Raw genomic sequence first — 15,612 nt, 5'->3', positions numbered from 1 at the left:
CTGTGAGCAAGACCTTTTGGTCATCACACCCTGTTTGAGCTTGCATGTGTGTTTTGGGGTGTATGGGGTGATGGGAATATCCCTGCTGAGATCCAGTAAGCAACCCCCCTCCACACACACACACACCCAGCTGGAGGCCCAGACTGTGTGGAAAAGTTCCATTACTGGGAAGCTAGGAGAAGCGCACTCAGGTTATAAAAAGGAAAACTTTTCCTTTTCACAGAGTCTTGAGGAATCTCAAGGAGAGATGTTGTTAGCAGAACTTGAAATAGACTGAATCCCTTACATAGGTGAACTTGTGTATTGGATCCATTATACGTGAGAAGCCTGGAAATAGATTCCAGAGCTGGTGTAAACAACTGCTGGTAATTGCAATTAATAACGTTAACTACAATCAATTACAATTCACCACAGTGGTGTTCAGCATTTACTTTGTTCCAGGTCCCTGCACTGGGACCTTCCCCTATATTATCTCACTTAACCGCTCAGCAATCTATCAGAGTACTATCTGCATGCCCACTTCACTGACAAGGATTCGGAGATCACCCAGCTAACCCAAGACTGACCCAGGACTGAAAGCCCTGTCTGTGTGATTGCATAACTTTAACCTCTGGCAGGAAGGAATGGCCACACTCACGTTTTCAAATTGAATATCCAACTAGCCAGTTTGGGATTGCCTTGGGTAACTCAGAAAAGTCATCTCTTCTGCAGAATGTGTGGGGCGGGGGCAGTGTGCAGGGTCTTGCGAGATCTCACGTGGGTTCTGTAACCACGATCCAGCCTTACTCTGTCTCTTTAGCACAGCATAGGCTATGAAGAGGTTGGAAACCCATAGACACAGGGAGACTGAATTCTAGCCCTCCCCACCACCACGTTTCCCCTTCAGAGCCCATCTTGGAGCTTAGATTGCCTATCATTTCCAGATCCCAAGCCAACATAAACCATGACATGACTAGTTTAATTGTAGGTTCACTAGGAACACACACACACACACACACATCCAAGGAAACACAGGTGCCCCTCATCCCTGAAGAGCTAGCCAACGTCACTCATTTTGTAGGTGAACCTCAGCTTGCACCAGAATCACCCGAAGGGCTTTTTAAAACACAGATTGCCAGCTCCCCGCACCCAAAGCTTCTGAATCCTGGGTCTGGGTGAGGCCTGGGAACTTGACCCACAGGTTCCTGGTGCTGCTGACTCTGCTGTTTGGGGGACCACCTTTGAAAACCACTGTTTTAAGGGATGGACGCTTTAGCTTTGTGATTACATTTCTGAGCACCTGTCTCTGCCTGTTTAATTGTGATAGCAGCTGTTCATCCTTACCACCTGTATTGGTTTCTTATTTCTGTTGTAACATTATCACCACACATTTAGGGACTTAAGACAACACTAGTCATCTTACAGTTTGGGAAATCAGAAGTCTAAAAGGGGTCCGCAAGGGCCTCTCCCTTATGGAGCTTCCAGGGGAGAATCCAACTTCTTGCCTCTTCCAGCTTCCAGAAGGTTGCCTGCACTCCTTGGCTTGTCACCCCTTCCTCCTGGGTCCTCAAAAACAGCAGTGGAGTAACATCTTCAAACCTCTCTCTCTTATACACACACACACACACACACAACACCCCTCTCTGCTTCTGGAACCACCTCTTCTCTGAGTCTGACCCTCCTGCCTCCCTCCTAGAAGTCCTTGTGATTTCATTGACCTACCCCAAGGAAGCCTACCTTGATAATCCAAAGTAATCATTCCATTTTAAGACCCTTAACTCAACCCACTCTGGTGTTCTTGCCTGAAGAATCCCATGGACAGTGGAGCCTGACAGGCTACAGTCCATGGGGTCACAAAGAGTTGGACACAACTAAGTGACTGACACTTTCACAACTTAATCACACACGAAAGTCCCCTTTGCCAAGGAAGGAGTGTACACAGATTTTGAAGATTAGGACGTGGACATCTTCAGAGGCCTTCATTCTGTCCAGCACCCTAGCCACCTGACAGCTGCGTGCCCTCTTAAAACACAGCACCCTTCCCACCAAAGAAGCACTGAAACCAAAACCGAGTCAGGATTTGCATGATGCAACCCTGCCTTCAGACACTCCTGGTAATCAAGCCATCTTGCAGAGATAGAGAAAGGGGGAGTCTTGGCGGGGGGATGGGGGAAGGAAGGCAGGAGCCCCAAGGGAGTTAGCAAAGTGCCTCTTAGACCAGGCCCCAAACACCTGTAAATCTCTCCCCACATTTGCCAGACTTTCTAGAACCTAGAGCCAGGGTGCTCCCTCTAGGCTGGGAGCTGCCAGGTTCCTCGCTGGGCCTCACCCCAGCCTCAGCCTCCAGCACCACCTCCCAAACCTGCCAGCAGGCGCTTGTGAGAGATGCAGAAAGAGGAATTGTACTCAAAGTTTTCTTGCCTTTTGAGTTTCCCAGGATGACCTGCAGAGCTTTTCTGGGCTGAAGTCCCAGCCTCCAGGCTGTGAACTTTCTGTCGGTGCATTCACTTGCTCGGGCTGCTGTAAAACTACCAGACTGGCCGGCTCAGACAACAGAAATACAGAAATACACTTTCTCACAGTGCTGGGGCCTGGAAGTCTGAGGGCAGGGCGTGAGCAGGCTATGTGTCCTGGAGCCCCTCTTGTCGGCTTGCAGACAGCTGTCTGCTCCCTCGTCCTCAGATGGCCCTTCCTCTATGAGCACACTCCCCTGCACCTCTCTCTTATTATTAGGACCCAATCCTATTGAATTCCAGCTCACCCTTATCTGACCTCATTTTGACTTAATCACCTCTTTAAAGGCCTTTTTTTTTTTAAGTCTTTATTGAATTTGTTACAATATTGTTTGTTTTATTTGCCCAGGAAGCATGTGGGATCTTCGTTCCCTGACCAGGAATCAAGTCTGCATCCCTTCATTAGAAGGCTAAGTCCTAACTAGTAGACCACCAGGGAAGTTCCTCTTTAAAGGTCGTATCTCCAAACACGGTTGCCTTTTGAGGTCCTAAGAGTAAGGACTTCAACAGTTGAATTTGGGGGAACACACCCTCAGCTCATAACCGTGGACTGCAGGCCTGGGAGACTCATACATAAAGTTCACTTCCGTCCCCTCTCTCGGTGTAACAGGTGGGCTCGGCGCAATTAAGGCAGGTGTGGGGAGGGGAAGGTCAAGCTGGGATGGTCACAGTGTGCCCCTCAGCCTAGGCCTGCCTTTTAGTCCTAGGACAGAGATGGGAGGAAGGGAAAGGAGGTCAAAGAAGCCCCCACAGGCTGGGTCTTAGTCTCTATAAGCAAGAAGCAGCATTTAAGGCTCACCCTCCCAAGAGCCGGTTCCCTGCAGAAGACTTTGCTGCATACACAATTTACAGCAAGTCACAGGCACTCCACCAAGTCCATACACACCCTGGACCCAGAGGAAATGAAGAAGCAGACAGTGAGGCTTGTGTTTGACGGCCTTCTGCAAGGTCTGTGTAGTAGAAAATGATTTCATCCTCAAGGCATGGCTCTGAGAAGGAAGTCAAACAGCCCACAAGTTGAAATAAACCAAACAGTCTTATCTTATTCTTGATTCATGGGTTCCTCTTTCTTCAAAGGAAGCCTTCAGAGGCAGGACTCTATGACCTGTCACTATCAGAGTAACTGCTGTTGCAAAGTGCCTCCTGGGACCTCGCATCTGTGACTCATAACACCTGGGATCGCTGACATTTTCCCCTGACAGATCTTTACTACTCACTGGTCAGACTCACTACCCAACATGGGCTTAAAAAATTAAATATACCGGAGTGCTTAAGTATAACCCATGTGTGGGCTCAGTCACATCTGACTCTTTGTGATCCCCTGGACTGCAGACCACCAGGCTCCTCTGTCCATGGAGTTTTCCAGGCAAGAATACTGCAGTGGGTTGCCATCTCCTCCTCCAGGGGATCTTCCTGATCCAGGAATCGAACCCACATCTCCTGTGTCTCCTGCAGCGGCAGGTGGGTTCTTTACCACTAGCGCCAACTGGGAAGTCCCTATATATAAAAATATATGTTTATACTAAGTGAAATACGCCCATCACAAAAAGGACAAACGCTATATGACCCCACTTACATGAGAGACCTAGTCGTTAAATTCAGAGACAGAAAGGAGAAGGGTGATTGCCGGGGTTGGGGAGGGGGAAGGGGAAGTTCTCATTTAATGTAAAGAGTTTCAGTTTTGCAAGATGAAAAGGGCCTGGAGATTGGTTGCACAACAGTGTGAATGTAGTTACTGAACTGTACACTTAAAAATGGAACACAGTACATTTTATGTTATGTATATTTTAGCACCATATTTTTAAAAAGGCTGCTGTTGGCAATCATGTAATAGCACAGACTCATGGTTGGGGTCAAGCAAACCTAAGTTTGAATCTCATGTCTTCCACTCACTAGTTTGGGGACAAGGTTCTGAGTTTTTTTTGTTTAGTGCCTTCTGAGTTTTAATATTTCTCCGTTTCTAGTGGGCAGGAATTTGTAAAGAGCTTCAGTTGGGTCGTTCTGGCCCAAGGTCTCTCCCCAGCTTGCAGTTGGGTGGGTGGAGGGCTGGAACACTGGAGGCTGGCTGAGGATCTCCCCCTCTTCTTAGAGTCTCAAGGCTTCTTCATGTGGTCTTTCCACGCGGCTGACTTGGGCTTCCTTTCAGCATGGCGGCCTCAGGACAACGGGATGCTTCCGTGGTGGCTCAGAGCTCCAAGCAGGCAGATGTCCCAGGGACAAAGGGAGAAGCAGCATCACCTTCTCTGATGCAGCCTCGGAGGCATGCACTCTCACTTCCTTCATACTCTGTTGGTCACAAGCAAATCACACACTTCCCCAAGTTCAAGGGGAGGGGTATTAGACTCCACTGCATGATGGGAAGTGGCAGAGTTCTAGAGCAGGGTTGGCAAATTATGACCGTTGGACCAAACCAGGCTCATCTCTCCAAGGCAGCCATGTCCATGTGTTTATATCTTGTCTGTGGCTTTGCCACAGGGTCAAAGTTGAGTGTTTGGGACAGATACTATGCAGTCTGCAAAGCCAAAAATATTTACCGTACAGCTCTTTATAGAAAAGTTTCCTGATCCTGTTCTAGAAGACCGTGTTAGATGGACAATATTGTTTTAGCCACCTTTGGAGTATGATATTGGCTGCAGGCAGGTTACCAGCCTCTCTGAAGTTCACCAGGGTCTTGAAACTTGTAAAAAGTAATGGGGGGTGTGTGTGTGTGTTCAGTTGTGTTCGACTCTTTGCAACCCCATGGACTGTAGCCCGTCAGGCTCCTCTGTCCATGGGATTTCCCAGGCAAGAATACTGGAGTGGGTTTCCACTTCCTGCTTCAGGGGATCTTCCTGACCCAAAGATCGAACCCAAGTCTCTTGTGTCTCCTGCATTAGCAGGTGGATTCTTTCCCACTTCGTTACCTGGAAAGCCCATAAAAAAGGAATGATGATCATATGTAAAAGGTACTTAGCACAATTCCTATAGCACAATGCCTGTAACAGTTCTTCTCCTTCCACGCTTGATTATGATTTGAGAGTCACTGAAAGGTGTTTACTGCTGGTGTAGGTCTATTAGCTGTCAGAAATTCCCAATTTAGACCTTACTTGGAATTTAGGCAGACTTTACAGACGCCCTCTATTTAAACACATATTTATTACTCTGGAGGAAGGATCTGTTTGCAAGAATTCTTTTAAAAATGCAATCCTTGCCATCCTCCAGTGCATTATTTTATTGGACTCACTAGATTTTTATCTTCCAAGGAGCAAATACTTAAGGAACTGGGGCAGCCTGGTAAATTTGGAATTGAGTGAGCAGGGGAACAGCATGGCGGTGGTGGGTCTCCGGTGGCCTCGGGAGAGAAAAACACATGAAATTTGACTTGCTTCACGGTTAAGCTCAGGGCTGCCTCTGCCCCAGACAAAGCAATGAAAAATATTTTCTTGCCCTCCCCTTGCCCATTGCCTCCCTTTCCAAGTGCTCAGACTTGTTATCTCTCCCCCAAACTCCTCCACTGGCCAAAATCTCCCTTGGATGTTTTCTCTCCTCCCCTGGATATTTCCAAGGCCAGTCCTCCAGCAGATGATCTGCCTGTGACTCTGCTTTCTTCCTTGCTCCACATTCGAACCAGGTCCTTCGAGAGCCTAGTTATTCAAAGCTTCTGAACTCTCTCTAGAGGAAAACTTCTAGCCAAGAAAATAGAGACCCCAAACAGGCCCTTACAGGGGTTACATTAGACCAACCAGTCCCAACTCTCTTCTTCATGGACCCAAAAACCACTGAAATTAACAACTGTATGTGTGCATCATTTTAAAAAGTTATATTCTATCTCCTCTCCAAGATATGTTTGACTCCAATCACTCTTAAAAATCCACTTAGCTTCACCCTGAGCTGTGTTGGAAGAATCGTTCCCTTTCATTATACCTATTTGTTGCCGTGTTATTTTTACATCAAATATTATGAGTGTTTGGGGGGGCGTGGAGAGGAGACGTTTGTGACTAAGCGATTAGAGACCATTCCCTTTGGCCCTATTAATTTTTACAGCATTTTCCCCATCTTATTTGGCTGAGACTTGCAATTTTGTGCAAATTTTATAGAACACCTTCTGGTATCGGCAGAATCCCAACTTCTGGTATCTGCAGAATCCCAGCTCCGTTTCAGTCAAAGGCCAGTTGAGTTTATGCTGCTCCAGGAAGAATTATGGTTTGGAAACATTACTCAGCTGGCTGCCAGAAAAGTAACTGTTAATACTATGACCTGTGCTCCTTCTACTGTAACCTCAGCCCAGAACCTTTGCAATTACCAAAGGGCTTTTACAAGCTCCGCCTCCTCAGCGTTCACTCTAACAGTCATTTTATAGTTATTGTCCTGTTCTACAGATTGTTGCAAAAAGAACATGAAGTAGTGATGTACATTGCCCTAGATCACAGACCTACTCATTGATGGACCTGGAATTCCAAGGACTTTGGCTCCATTCATACTTAAATTCATACTTCATTAATTCATACTTCCTAAGTGTACCAGGCACTGGGCCCTTTCAGCCAGCATTGCTTCCGTTACTCCTTTCTGCAGACTGCTTGTGTTCATTTTATATCCAGTATCACTGACAAAGTGCTGCCAACCGTTCTCTTCCAACCATTTCAACCTTCTGCTTCCCTGGTGGCTCAGTGGTAAAGAATCCACCTGCACACAATACAAGAGACACGGATTCAATTCCTGGGTGGGAAAGATCCCCTGGAGAAGAAAATGGCAACCCACTGCAGTATTCTTGCCCGGAGAATCCTGTGGACAGAGGAGCCTGGCGGGCTGCAGTCGATGGGGTGGAAAAGAGTTGGACATGACTGAGCCACAAAGCACGAGCAACCATTCTCTTAAGCTCAAAAAATTTTTTTGACAACATACTTCCTAATCCCTCTTAGGTTAGCAATAGGAAAATGGACTAAAATGAGAGCCTTTGAGACATGTTTAGTAGAAAAGCTTTGGTTGTTTTGCTTATTTTTAGCTCAGGTAAACATCTGGGGAGTAACTAAAAATAAAAACGCGTCTGATGTGGTCAGTGTTTGTACTTTTCTCACTAAAACTGTGAATATAAAGGTCACATGAAATCAGAATTTTTGTGTGTATCTGTAATAGGAGCAACAGATGGTGGATGTATTGAATGACAGAGTTTTAGCCTAAGATTCAGTTTGTTTTGTCACCTACCACCTACCTGGCACCAGATTAGACAACTGAGACATCTGGTTGCCAAGGAGATGAGATGGCATCATTGGACCACATCTGTGTACAAGTATAGCTTCAGAGTTTCGCAGGCCTTCTACACAGGAGCAGGGGTACTGCCGGCTTACTAGCTGCTAAGACAAGACAGATTTCCATTTTGAAACAGTTGATGTTGTTGTTGTTTAGTTAATAAGTCGTGTCCAACTCTTTGAAATCCAATGGACTATAGCCTGCCAGGCTTCTCTGTCCATGGGATTTCCTAGACGAGCATACTGGAGAGGGTTGCCATTTCTTACTCCAAGTGATCTTTCCAACCCAGCGATAGAACTCACATCTCCTGTATTGCAGGCAGATTCTTACCACTGGGTCACCTAAGAAGCCGTATACTATTAATTGAGCACTTACTATGTGTCAGGTAAGATTCTTAGCATTTCTCAGATATTACTTCATTTCATCCTCCCAACAACCCTGCAAGGGTTACTATCTTTATTTCACATAGTTAAGACAACAACAACTGATGATTGAACAGATTAAATAGCCTTCCTTAGGCCTGCCTTCCAAACATATTCTGAGATGTCATGCACAATTGCTTCTCAGGCATTGAAAGCAGATAAAGTTATTGCTGTCTGTTTGATAGGTTTTTAGTAATTTAAGTGCATCATCTTAGGACTAGTATCCTACCTAATTACTATGGCAAACTAGGGAAATTTAGTTGACTGGCCTTAAGTAGAGCTTGGAGAGGGTCTGTGCTTTTAAATTCTCAAGCACTTGAACTTAAAGTGAGCTGGTCCCATGCACATCCTGCCCTCCAATCCTCTCTAGCTGGAAGTCAATCATGTTGACCATGAGTGCAAAGGAAAACATACTTGAAAATGTCTTTGGTTTGTCTGTTTTTGTCTTTTACGAACTGAGTGGTAATATAGAAAGTAGGAAAAAAGTTTTAATCACTGATGGGGATCCATCCTGCAAGACCTCAGAAATTCATTGCAATGTCTGCATTTTCCAAGGTAGGAGACAACAGAGGCCGGGGCCAGTCATCCATGTGATTTCAGGAGGTGGAAGCTTCAGAGGGTGGAAAATGGGACATATGTGTGTGTGTGTGTGTGTGTGTGTGTGCTCAATTGTGTCTAACTCTTTGTGACCCCATGGACTGTAGCCCACAAGTCTCCTCTGTCCATGGAATTCTCCAGGCAAGAATGCTGGAGTGGATTGCCTTTTCCTTCTCCAGGGGATCTTCCCGACCCAAGGATCAAACCTGAGTCTTTTGCGTCTCCTTCACTGGTCATTGGCAGGTGGGTTCTCTACCACTGCACCACTGGGAAGCCCACTTGGGAATGGGGCGCAGTGGGGCAAAGCTGATAAAAATGGACCAGGCAAGCCACAAGCCCCCACCAGAGGGGAGGGCTCGAGCTTAGCGAAGATGCAAGACTTTCACAGGACATTTTTATTTTCTCTCTGCATCTCCTCCTCTCAGTGGATGGCTCCAGGGCTGGGAGGGCAGAGCATGGGGCTGCTCGAAGCTGAGTGGTAAAGGAAAGCCTCTCTAAAGAGAGGATTTATGAGCTGAGACCAGAGGGACGAGAAGAAAGTTTAACAGTGAGCACTAGGGACAGCCATCTGGAAGTGTGCTCTCTCGCACACGGGACGTCCACGTAGGACTCTTTATGCTGGAGAAACCCCAACGTCTGAAAAGGATAGGATCTCCCTTCTCCAGTAAAACCTCCTCAGGGAAGTTTCAAGATGGTTTTTGCTATACTGGAATTGCGTTGTATCAAATAACATAGAAGGAAAGAAGAAAGGGCCTCCTTCCTGTGTTTGTGGGGCTTCCCTGGTAGCTTAGAAGGTAAAACATCTGCCTGCAGTGGAGGAGACCCAGGTTTGATTCCTGGGTTGGGACAATCCCCTGGAGGAAGAAATGGCTACCCACTCCAGTATTTCTTGCCTGGAAAATTCCATGGATGGAGGATCATGGCGGGCTACAGTCCATTGGGTTGAAAAAGAGTCGGACACGACTGAGCGACTATCACTTTTCCTATGTCTGAGATGTTAGTGCCACACCAAATCCTCTTTCATGATATCAACTATACCATTGGGATTCCCCTGGTGGTCCAGTGGGTTAGACTCCATATTCTTTAATGCAGGGGTGCTGGGTTCAAACCCTGGTCAAGGCACTAGATTATGCATGCTGCAACTAAGACTTGGTGCCCCCAAATAAATGGAGAAAAAAAAACTACATCATCTGTCTCATGACACTGTGAGGTCATGGATGCCGTCACCCTAACTCAATGGATAAGGAAACGGGGTGAGAGCTGAGTCATCTGAAGTCCTTCACCCAGTAACTGGCAAGTCAGGATTGGACCAGCTCTGGTCATCTTTAAGCACCACTAGAGGAAGCTGGGCCACCGCAGCTGAGCACATCTCTGAAATAGAGATGACCTGGTTTGGTGATCACTTGTGTCATCGCATTTGCCAAACAAAATCATTTATGCCAACATGTGAGTGGAGCAGGAAACAAAGACCTACTTGAGCACTAATTTCTCTCTGCTCTCATCCCAAAGCATCAGCACAGGATCGGAACAAGCAGAGCGTGATGAGTTCTACAGAAAAGATAGGTAGGAGGTGCTCACGGAACACAAAGGAAGTGAATCCTGAAGCAGGAACAGTTTCCCAAGCCAGGAAGGATGCTTAGCATCTGTAAAGTCACTGCCTAAGTGCCAGGCAAACAGATCAATTAGTAAATCAATAAAAGGTTTAAGAGTAAAATTAGAGTGACTCAGATATTAAAGGCATTCATTTTCTCCGATCACAGCAAGTCTAGAGGCAGGGCAGCCAATGAATATACAAAACCAGCTTCTTGCCATCTTCTGTCTTCTGGAGCAGAGACTCCTTGTGGTCCCCAGATGGCAGCCACAGTTCAAGGTGTCTCTCACTGATGACAATGTCCAGCAGAAGAAAAGGGATGTCACTGACTTGTGTCACTGTTAAAAGAAAAGGAGGTTAACTTTCAACAAAGCACTTGCAAGAGAATTCTCTTCTCATCCTTCATCTTGCAGAACACTGAAGATTGAGCTTTCACATCTAGGGAGGGGTCTACCTCCCTGAAAAGTCATGCATGCCCAGTTAGCAAGGAGGGTGGTTAAAAGAAAGCAAACAACACCTGCCACAGGTATAAAGCCATGAAAAAAGATGGAATTCTGAATGTTGGGGTGGCCAAAAAGTTGTTAGTTGTGAAAATGTCGGGAGAGGCTAAAAATATACACTGCGTGCATACTTGCTTCAGTCAAGTCCGACTCTGCGACCCATGGGCTGTAGCCTGCCAGGCTCCTCTGTCAATGGAAATCTTCCATGCCCTCCTCCAGGGTATCTTACCCACCCAGGGATCAAAGCCAGGTCTCCTTCGTCTCCTGCACTGGCAGGCGGGTTCTTTACAACAATCGCCAGCTGGAAAGCCTGATATACACTGCAGCCAGGTGGAAGAGGAATTATATGCCAGTGTTTGGCTGTCTCACAGGTACATGTTCCTTACTTACTTTTAAAATATGAGTAAAATAATAATGTTAAGAGGTTTTCATTATTTTTTTAATGTGGCAATTGTATAAAATTTCCTTCAAAAAACAAATGGTTTAAAAAAAGACAAAATAGACAAAACCATATATAGTAAAACTATTCAATCAGGCCTCAGCAGGGAAGAAATATTAGCATACCTAATTTTCATCCTGACACTTGTACTTTTTTGTGATTATAGTAGTAATGCCTGTTCACTGTTTTTTTTTTTTTTTTTTAATTGGAAAATTCCGAGAAGCCCAAAGAATAAAGTAAGAATCATCCACAGACCACCACTTGGTTATCATGACTTAGTGCTGAATGTGTTTATCTAGAGTTGCAGTCGAAAGTGACTTCAAATTTTCTGTCAAATGAAGGCATGCTACTGCCAGTCCGTTTAGAGGAGGGGAAAGCAACAAATAAATACACAGGTTGAGTTAGAGTCAAACATGGCACATAACATGGGTGAGGGGAAGAATTATCATTGTTTTCTTTTTTTCCCTAAAGGGGTGTATTTCTGGTTTGTTGACTTTCTGCAGGTCTAACCCCCCAGCCCTGTAACTGAGGAAAGAACACAAGTATATCCTTGAGAGCCAGGTCTGCGGGGTAGTTCTGGTTGGGAGGAATGGGGAACCGGGCACAGGAACTGAGGCTGAGTCTCAACCTGGTGAGTTACAGCTTTGGTTTACAGCTTTGGTCCTCAGAGTTACATAAGGTCAGGCCACAGGGGCTTCAGCTTTAGAAAAGCCACTAGAATGCTCACATTGGCACGTTCAGAAAGGCTCTGTCTGTCTGTCCTCTTTGAAGCAGCCCCTACAAGGGGTCAGGATGAACAAGAGTTTAATTTTGCACTTCCACTTTTTTAATATATATTTGGCTACAATGGGTCTCAATTGTGGCATGTGGCATCTAGTTCTCTGACCAAGGGTCAAACCCAGGCCCCCTGCATTGGGAGCACAGAGTCTTAGCCACTGGGTCACCAGGGAAGCCCCTGCACTTTCAATTCTTAAAAGGAAATCTGAACGTCTCTGTATCTAACAGCAAACAAGAGCAAAGCTGCTTTTAGAAATGCTGGAACGTGCCTGGGCAGGAATCTGTTATGAATGCTGTTGGGTTTTGTTTTTTTTAAGCCCTCTTTTTCTTTATTTTTATTGATTCTTTCAGGCACACATGTTAGGGGCGCTACTGGTTTCTGGGTAAATGGTTTGTTTGCTGCATGCTGTTAAAAATCTACTGAAAGACAAACAGTACCCTTCCACCAGAGAGCCATATGACTTTGGGAAAGTTACTTAACCTCTCTGGTCCTCAGAAAGTTCAAGGGAAGAGATCTTAGAGATCACGGAGCTCTGCTCCTCACGATCTGGGACTCAGAGAGGGTGAGTGACCAGCCAAAAGGCCAACAGCTTCCCCCATGTTTTATTAACATTTTGATTTTTAAAAGGAGTCCGGTGAATTTAGAAATTAATTAGGTTGTGTTTCAAGAGCAAATGAACAAGAGACTTCAGTGTCAAAGAATGAAAACTAAGGCCTTGAGAAATAGATATTATACATTATAATAACTATCCAAATGGGTTTGTAGGAAAAAAAATGTGAACTAAGATGTGACACATTCTATGCACAATATTTACCCCCCTCCAAATATTTACAGGATACCCCCTTGGAACCTAAAGTCCAGTAAAGAACTAAAGATAATCATGATGTAGTAAGTGCTCTGTCAGATAAAAAGTGAGGTGTTCTTATGAGAACTAAGAGAAGGCATTTAGGAGGACTTCCGGAAGCCTTCCTGGAAGAGGTGACACCCCAGCTGGTACATGAAGGAGAAAGAGAGCAGCAAGTTCCTGCAGGGAAATTCCATCTGCAGAGGCCAGGGAGCTCGAGGGCTCAAACATCTAAAGGTAAAAGCTGTCAAGGGGATGTGGAGTTCTGAGACCTTAAAGATGAGAAGCTAAGTAATTCGGAATCTCCAAAGCCCTGGACGCTGCTCTTTATCCCGAGGGCCGAACTGTCAGCTGGATCCGTTCAGAATCTCCCGCTGCTGCTCGGAGCATGTACAGTAGTTTGGAGGCGAGGACCAGACAGACTCAGTGAGACTGATTAGAAAAAATATTTCTCAAGCTCTTTGGACAAACAAGATACATTTTACGTACTGACCTGGGATGTACCCAGACCTGGGGGCACACATGGAAACAGGTGTCACAAAACCGAACTGACTGCCTTTGTTTGATGCACTCTTAAGTTTCCTAATCCACTCCATTTTTTTTCTTTCTTTTTTTAATGGTGAAACTGCAGGACCCACCTCAATTGACTCATGACCCATTAATAAGTCACACCTGGTAGTCTGAGGCACCTCGAGGTAGGAATTTTGGCTGTCATCCTCCAGAGAGGAGATAACAGGATCCAGGAAAGCAGAAAGGAGGATTGTAGGAGGTGGAAAGATTCCAGAAGGATTTAAGAGAGAGGAGGGTTAGGACCCAAAGGAATTAAGAGGTTGTGGCTTGAACTCGTGTGAAAACGTGTCTGGCTAAGATGGGGGATGTTAGCTTGAAGAATCTACCTGGAGGGTAAAGGGTGTTTGGGAAAAAAAAAAAAAAAAAAAAAAAGCCCATTTTGTTTGGTCAATACAAGTTTAGCCCTTCATTTGAGGTCTACCTAAAGAAAATCACTTGAGTTCTATCTGAAGACAAACCATCTAAAGATTAAATTATGTAACTCCAGAAAATGGTCAAGTTTTACTAAAAGAGGGAGCAAAATGGTGGCACTTTAAAGGAAGAAATCATTTCTGGGGGAGCTCTGCAGCGAGCCTCAAAATCCTACTTAGAAAGAACAGGCAAGCTCACATCCCCAGGAAATAACCCAGATCAAAGTCTCACCTGGTTCTTTGCTGTGGCTGCCACCAGCTTTTCTAAGACTGAGTATAGCCTCTGACTTTTCATGTAGCAAACCGATGGCAGGAGCTAACTGCTTTACAAAGTTGGCAGCACTTTTAGAACCCCCGATCGCTAATTCAGGAAGGGAGCAGGCGTTGCTTATGCACTTCTTGTAAAAAATGAAAATCCATTAACTTTATTCTTCACGCACGCTCTCCGACAGCATCAGGTCAAAGGGGCTTTTTTTCCTTCCACTTTTCAGGGCTTTCCAGAGTCCCAATCTGGCTCCTTCTAAATCTTTTCTTTTACAAAACAATAGGGAGGGGTGGTAGCCTGTGGCTAGTTGAAGATTTTGAACAATAGGTGTTTCTGAGCCGGGTTTATTGAAATGGTCCTGTCGGTGTCCTGGGGGGGACTGTAAATGAGATGTCGACAGGAGCTCTTTTGTGTGGACAGCATTCGGCCTGAAAGAGAGGAATTTCCTTTCTGTGCTAGTATTTAAAGTAGATTTGTTGCTGCTTTCCCTGGAACTTTTTATCCGACTGCCGGAGCTAACAGCACTGGATGAGTCACTCAGTGTGGCTGAGACTTCCTCCCCTCCCTGGCAGGGCTCTGTCTCTCAGGCATTTACATTTAGAAAGGACGGCTCCTAAGAAGATTGCTTGGATTTTCATCAGCTTGAGCCTCTTTTTCAGGTCGTCACGGGGACCTGAGCCGGCAGCCAACCTGACCCCCCAGGAGCCGGCAGCCACGCCGGGCTGTTTTTCTTAACTCCCTGGAAGACTTTTGGCTGTTTTGTTCTCTTTCTTTTTTAAAATCCAGGGAGGGTGAGACAAACATCTCCTCCGACTTAGGCCTTTCCCTCCCCCTTTTTTGTAAATGACAGGCAATTTCAGTTTACTGTAATTACTTGGGGCTGAGGTTGGACTAACCCCACCCTTAGAAGATAAGGTAACCGTTTTATTACCTCGCAGCCAGGTGCCTGGGGGTGACAAGGCTGCCTTTTATCTGGAGACGTGACAAGGTTATCAGCAACTGAAAGGGGCTGAACCTTTGAGCGGTGGCCATTAAGATGCTTTCCCTTCACTGGGATCAATTTCCTAACTCATTATTGGTAGTTAATTTTGATCCAAAGACCAGCGCTGGTGGTTTCCTCCAGGGTTTCCGCATTCCTGCACTTCAGCCACGTACAGATGAATGGTGTAAACTGCAACTGCCAGCCAATGCCATAACAGGAGCTTGACATTCTAACCACGGCCCCAAACGTACAACCCACGGAATAGTTTAAAATTCTCATTTGGTAGCTTTGCAGAGGGCATAGTTGCTTTTTTCAAAGAATTGATTAATAAAAAAAAAAATCCTTCCCCTATGACAGTAGAAATCCAAAAGAATCAAAAGAAACCACCTTTACTAGCCAAGGTTACACCAGGAGGAAGTTCAGGGCTTCTTTTATTTACTTTTTTAATATTAAAAAAAACACTTTTTATTTCGTATTGGAGGTTGGCCGATTAACA

General features: G+C 45.5%; 1 long non-coding RNA gene across 1 annotated transcript; it reads right to left on the bottom strand.

Annotated features, from left to right (window-relative positions):
• Window positions 1-4,188: 4,188 nt before the first annotated feature.
• LOC129636308 (uncharacterized) lies at window positions 4,189-15,037 on the bottom strand. Its single transcript, XR_008706867.1, has 3 exons — window positions 14,102-15,037; window positions 10,212-10,666; window positions 4,189-5,395 (listed from the first exon to the last, which is right to left on the bottom strand). It is a non-coding gene; the product is annotated as an uncharacterized LOC129636308 (long non-coding RNA).
• Window positions 15,038-15,612: the final 575 nt, after the last annotated feature.

Source organism: Bubalus kerabau, chromosome 21 (genome assembly GCF_029407905.1).
Source record: "Bubalus kerabau isolate K-KA32 ecotype Philippines breed swamp buffalo chromosome 21, PCC_UOA_SB_1v2, whole genome shotgun sequence".
Lineage (NCBI taxonomy): Eukaryota > Metazoa > Chordata > Mammalia > Artiodactyla > Bovidae > Bubalus > Bubalus kerabau.
This window is presented reverse-complemented; position numbering and strand designations above follow the sequence as displayed.